Here is a 6,841-nt window from a genome sequence, read left to right on the forward strand (position 1 = left end):
AATAAAAAAATATATGTACAATTAATAAATTAATAAATTATTTTTAGATATTACTTCAAATTCATTTTACTTATTTTTGGGCTTTCATTCAAATATTAAATAATTAAAAATATATAAATTTTAATTAATTTTAATTATAATTTATTTTTTTTTATATTTCTATAATGAAATTTATCATAAGAAATTGATATTTTAATATTTTTTTTATTTTTTTTAATACTTTTCAAGAATCAAATATAACCCAAGATATCGTCTTACTAATATGGATCATTGAAAGTGTATGGTTAAATCTAAACCTTATTAAAAATGTATGATTAAAATTTTTATTGTTTTTATATCTTTTCTAGTTTAATATATATATAAGAAAAGAAAAAAAGTAATTAAAAATAAATGAACAAAAAAAATTGTTTAAAAAATACCTCTTTTTATAAAATATTTAATTTTTTAAAATGGTAGTTTCTTTTAAAACTTGTAAGTAAATAAAAATAATATTTGTGTAAAAAAATAGATTGTTTTTCAAGTTCAAAAGTGGGAGAGGATAGATAGGGCAGAATCATTTTATTTTGTTTTCATGCCATTTTTTGGTAAAAGTTTTGATTGATATTTTATAAGCCAATGAAGCGTTCTAATGGTCACATCTTTAAATAGGCTACCGTACAATTTACCTTTTTGAAAATTTGAATGTCTTCATTTGTAGGTGGCTATAAATGTTGGAATCTCCGCCTAGTTCTTTCTCTCTCCTTTTACGCTTTAAATTAATATTTATATCTTCGACACAAAATCATTTTTGATATTTTTTTATTCAACTAAAAAATAATATATTCAAATCGAATAGATATAATTAAAATAAAATTATTATTAATAGACTTAATTTATTTGAACAAAAAAATAAAATAATTTAAGTTTTTTTCTATTCAATAAAAAAAACGAATGACTACTTCTAATCGATAGGATAACATATTCAATGAAATATGTTATTTTATATTATATTTATATTTAAATTATGAAATAAATAAATAATAATAATATAAAGTATGCATTATTTTTAATGTTTTAAATGAAAATTTTCTTATTTTTAACTATATCTACTATTAAAATATCTAAAAATTTATAAATAAAGATTTTTATATTATGTTATTCAATATATAAAAATAATTTATATATCATTTTGTGGACCCGCATTTCCGCTCATGCGCTTCCGATGGCGAGCTCGCTTTTTATTTGAAAATGATTTTTTTTATATATAGATAATGACTTGGAGTTGCCACTTATTTTTATAATATTTTAAAGGGTAAATAAAATAAGAAAAAAAAACTTTAAGTGTGACTCTTTATTTTGGAAAAGATGGTATGTGAAAAACTAGATCAAGGCTCGAGGGTCAAGTTACTTATTGGGAAGGTACGGTAAAAACCGTAGCACCCTTCTAAGTCTCAAAAAACGGGTCTCTACTAATGAGATAAAACAATTATTGCAACTAATAAGGAAATCAATGGATATCAATATGATCACACACTAAAAACCAAAACATGTATGAAAGATGGTCAGAGTGAGAGAGGATGCGTACCTTGGTAGCAAACGACAATGCGCAATTAGAAAATGAGGTTAATGCACAAGAATGAGCATAAAATATGTCACACATTTCACTAAATAGAGTGAGAAATCATCAGATATCACAATTCAATCAAATTTATTTTTAGAGAAAACATTCACCAATGTTGGGCTCCCACCATAGCCCAATTTATTTTGCATGAATCAATTCCATAAATTCCATCACCTGAAATTACGAAATTTAATTCCTGCTTATTTTAAAAATCATGGAAATTATGAAAATTACACGCCAGAAAGAAAAATGGTAGCAAAATTTTATTAAAAATGGAATTTTGATGAACCTAAACATTAGAGAGGAATGAGGTGTTGTGAATTAAATCGTTTGAAAACTGGATTTTTCAAAAAATAATTTTGAAGGCATGCATGCAAGTATGGACTGTGAAAGTGGGCTTAGGCAGAGTGGCCATGCATATAAGACTTCCTGTACGTTGGAAGATTGGAAACGAATTGATGGAGAATGAATGTTGGATTGGGTGATGGAAGGTAGTGATGGGTTTGGAAAGACAGGAGGGTGTAGTGAGATTGATTAAGCTAAAAGATTGCATAGTTGAGTTCAATCGAAAAGCTACACCTTGCATAAGGGCATCTGGGGCAAATGCAGAAGAAGCAAATATACCATCCAACAATTGATAACTTGCTAGTTTGGTGAACGGGTAAGGGATATCTGATTCAAATTTTGTAACCTCAGGATTGTTCTTTGAAGAAGATGCGCCACTATCGCCATATGCTTTTGCGAGCTGCTTATTACTTATAGACATTTTCTTTGCTCCTCCATTCATGGGTTCTTGATCAAGTGGTGCAAGGTTAGAAAGAGAGTTTTCATTTCCTATCATTTCAGAAGAATCAAAATCCATTTGTCGTAAGTTGCTATCATCTGCATCAAGGTATGTGTTAGCCCAAGGGTTCTCCTAATCGGGTTTTGATGATAACAAACTATGGTTAAGTGACTAATTGGTTTAAATGTTTAAGAATCTCAGGTATAAACTCAAAAATTCATCAAAGGACCAAATGGATAAAAGATCGAGACGCTTGGAAGACTTGTGATCATAGGAAACTAATGTAAGATGAATGCATGAGTGCACTTAGGATTTTCACACGTTTCATGCATCTTTGAAAACTCGGTTTATTCTTTAAAACGTCGATTTCATTAAAACCCGAGTTTTTAACTAATATACCTTAGGCAAAATGTTTCAACATTGGCTTAATAATTTACCTAAAGACCTTGCCTAAGTATTAGAAAAGAAATGAATAAAAAAAAGGTTTTCGGGGCCAAAAAGGCTCAACCGGTCGAGGCTATGGCCAACCGGTTGAGTAACCGGTCGACCGGTTGTGCTCGTCCGGTCGAGGGAGATAAAAAACCTTCTCTCCCTCCTAGTAGCCTTCTCTTCCCGGTCGAGGTGTTTCTCTTACCGGTCAAGGCAACGATAACCTGTCATGCATTAAATGCTCAAACGACTAGTGAATCGGTCGACCCTTAGCTCGACCGGACGAGGTTACCTTTTGTTGTTTTTGACTCCCGAGCTTAGAAACCTATAAATTGAAAGCTCCACTTCATTTATTGACAAGAGAACACTTGCATTCAATAGCCTACCTACTTGTTCTTGATCAAAAAGCTCTCATTTATTTCATAGTGCATTAAATCACTACTTGCATATCCTTTAGTGCACTCTTGTGTGTCATCCTAACTTTGTCTTGTATTTGAGCTATCCTTAAGTTAGGTTGAGGAATTATATCTTGTAAAAATCTGAGTGTTAAAGCCTTTAAGAGGGTTGAATCTTGAAGAGGTTGTGTAAGAGCCCATTAGAGTCGGAATCCAAGTGTAATAAGATTAGAAGCTTGGTTGAAACTTCAAGTTAGTGGAACCCTCACTCGGTTAAGAGGTTGAGGAGAGTGGACGTAGGCAAGGAAGTGTCGAACCACTATAAACCCGAGTTTGAATTCTCTTAACTCTATCTCTTTACTTAGCTTATATTTTGTTTGAATTTGTTGTGATTGAAAATATTTTAAAAACCCAATTCACCCCCCCCCCCCCCCCCCCCCCCCTTTTGGTGTTTTTTTTTAACTAAGCATAGCCTTTGTTTTCTTAGTATGTAAGGTACACATCAAACATGCTAAAACCTGAAGAATCTGCCTCAATAGGGTTTGAGAGAGCATCGATTTCTAGGAAAAATCCATCCTCGTATGCAAAGTTATCAAAAACATCCACCTCATACTGCTCTAATAGATCAAAAATCTTCTGGTCATTAGGCGGCTTAGGTCTATAATGATTTTCCTCCATATCTATGTAGGGCTTCTGTTCATTTTCATTAAATTCCTTGGAATCATCAGCATACTTACGGAAATCTCGAGCAATGACCACCACATCCTCATTCTCATCTTACTTTTCCTCCACGAACGACGCCCCATACTGCTGACCATTCTTTGGACCTAAGCCATTTTTTTTCCAAACTTGGGTATCAAGCTCCAACAGCATCCAGTAGTCAATCTTTTCCACCATCAATAGATGATACACAATGCCATGTACCCAAAATGCTCACAGAAAACAGAAAAAGACAACCAAAGGAACGGAGCATGGGAAAAAGAAACAAAAACGAACCAAAGATAGCCACATTTCATGATCGCTCAATGGGCTCATACTGGTGGAAAAAACACAAACTGATTCAAAGCAAAAAAATGCATCCGATGTATATAGATACTCCATAGTGAACATGATAAAGAGCCTCACTAGTTTTTCAAACCAAATCAAGGAAACAGAGGAAGAATCAACATCACAAATGCATGGATAACACAAAAATCCACAGTGACACCAAGTCAAATAACATCCAAAATGAGGAAATGCATAGTTCATAGTGAACGTACCTAGAACGTCTCTTTGAACCAGATTTACTCGTCTTCAAGCTCTCATTCCTTTCCAAGAACCAACCCAGAAATCTATACTCCTCAACTTCAGCTCTCTCAGTAGGTTTCTCTCTCAAGCTATAACCAGGAAAAATATCTCTCATTTGTTCCCTTGCACTCCCAAGCAACCCAAAAAAAATGTCTCTCTATCACCCCAAAACCCCCTCTCCAAGCTACCCATTTCTCAAACAACTTGCAACTCCAAGTTTCTTACACTATCTCATGGTCCCCCACCATCTCTGTGAAAACTCCTTCCTCCCTTGCCCCCCAAGCTAGCTTCTCCTCTTTGTAACAACCCATAAAAATATCTTTTCCCCCCTCCCTCTAGCTTACCCCTCAAGCCAAAAAAATATCTCCTCGTGCTTAACGGCCTTACTCCCCCTAATAGAAATACGCTCCTCTTGAATATTCCATCAACACCTGTCTCCTCCCCATTGCATCCTTCAAACCACTACCTGATTCTCCAACCCTAAAATAAGGGTCTACATATATATTAATATTATTTTATATTTTTTAATTATATATTTAATTTATAATAAAAAAATTATAATACATAAAAAATAGTTGAATAATTTATTTTATCGTTATCCTATTCTATATTTAATTAAATATAAAATAAAATAAGTGATGACACGATAGGATATAAGATATAATTTCTTGTCTCTTATTCCACCTAATTTATTTAATACGGGCAATTCTTACTGTGATAAGGCCGACTACGCGACGGTGTTGAAAGACAAATGGATAGCCCCACCCCACCCACCTTGGCTGCAATCCTAGTTGGGCTTGAGACTGGAGCTGGATTTACGGCTGATTATTGTTGATGTGATTGGTGGATTCCATACACATGTACATGTGTTGAAGTGCTCCCATTCCTAGTCTTCAAAAACATGTGGTTCATATCAAACGCTTTTGTTTTGTCCACATCAAAATAAATAAATAATAAATAATAAATAAACAGCCTAAGAGTCTGAGACCCACCCCGAATACGATAACCTACCCGATACGGCAACAACTTATCGTTTTATGAGTGGCTGCGAACCTCTTGCAGATTTCTATGATTATTTTTGCCACACGTTTTCTGCTACAGAAGCACAGAAAATGCTAATTCTCTTAAAAAAAATTTATATTTCAAATTTAAAAAAATTATAAATACCTTATTAAAAACGCTATCAAACACTCTTTATATTATTTAATTTTTTATTAAAGTTTGATGGATATTTAAATGAGTCTGTAAATTTGAAGATAACGTATAATTAAATAGGATAAGATATATTTAAGATATAATATCTTATTAAATAAGAAATACGTATGGTAATATATCATTTTTATGATATTATGTTATATTAAGTTTGTAAAATAAATTTTAAAAATATAATATATATTATTTTTCAATTTTTAGTATTTCTTTAGAATAAAAATTATACTAAATTCTAATATTTTTTATTAATAAAATAAATTTTTTCTTACATTTAACAATATTCATAATTAAAACATTTAAAAATTATATTAAATAATATATATATATATATATATATATATATATATATATATATATTAATATTATTTTATAAATAATTTTTTAACCACAATTTAATTTTGTACTCAAAATTTTATATTTTACAAAAGAATTAATATAAAATAAAAAATTAATAAAAATAAATAAATTTATACTAAATAAGATATGTTTACTATATATTTTAATATATTTAATGAATATAAAAAAATAAAATAATGATATATTTTATTATTTATTTTATCTTATATTTGATTGAATATAGTATAAGATAAATGACGTGTATCCTGTTATATTATTAATTAAATATGAAATATGATATGATATTCATTATCTTCTCTTATGCAATATTATATTTGACCGACACACTATCATGTTATTATATTATTTTGATTATGTTATCTTATTTATGAATTTAACTCATTGATATATTATCTTGATTATGTTATTTTATTTGGAAATTGGACTCATTGGTTCATACTTCTCTTTCTTTTTCATATGTCCTATTATCATACATTATGATACAAATTTTAAAAATTTAATTTATTTATGTCTGATTCCATACATTATAGAATTTCATCGTATTACAATTGTAAGGGAATAAAAGAAATGTTATTTCAAACAAAATTTCGGGGAAATAAAGAAAGAAAAAAACACCTGCTGGTGAGGAATCAGATGTGACGGCAGTAACGAGTAACTACTACGAGTAAAACCGCCCACGTCTAGACAACTACCACTGGCGAGATCGCCTACGTGGTTAACCACGGACCGTACATCTCCATCAGACTCAATCTAAAGCCCCCTAACCACCGAAACCCC

The sequence above is a fragment of the Vitis riparia genome, chromosome 6 (genome assembly GCF_004353265.1).
Source record: "Vitis riparia cultivar Riparia Gloire de Montpellier isolate 1030 chromosome 6, EGFV_Vit.rip_1.0, whole genome shotgun sequence".
In the NCBI taxonomy this organism is placed as follows: Eukaryota; Viridiplantae; Streptophyta; class Magnoliopsida; order Vitales; family Vitaceae; genus Vitis; species Vitis riparia.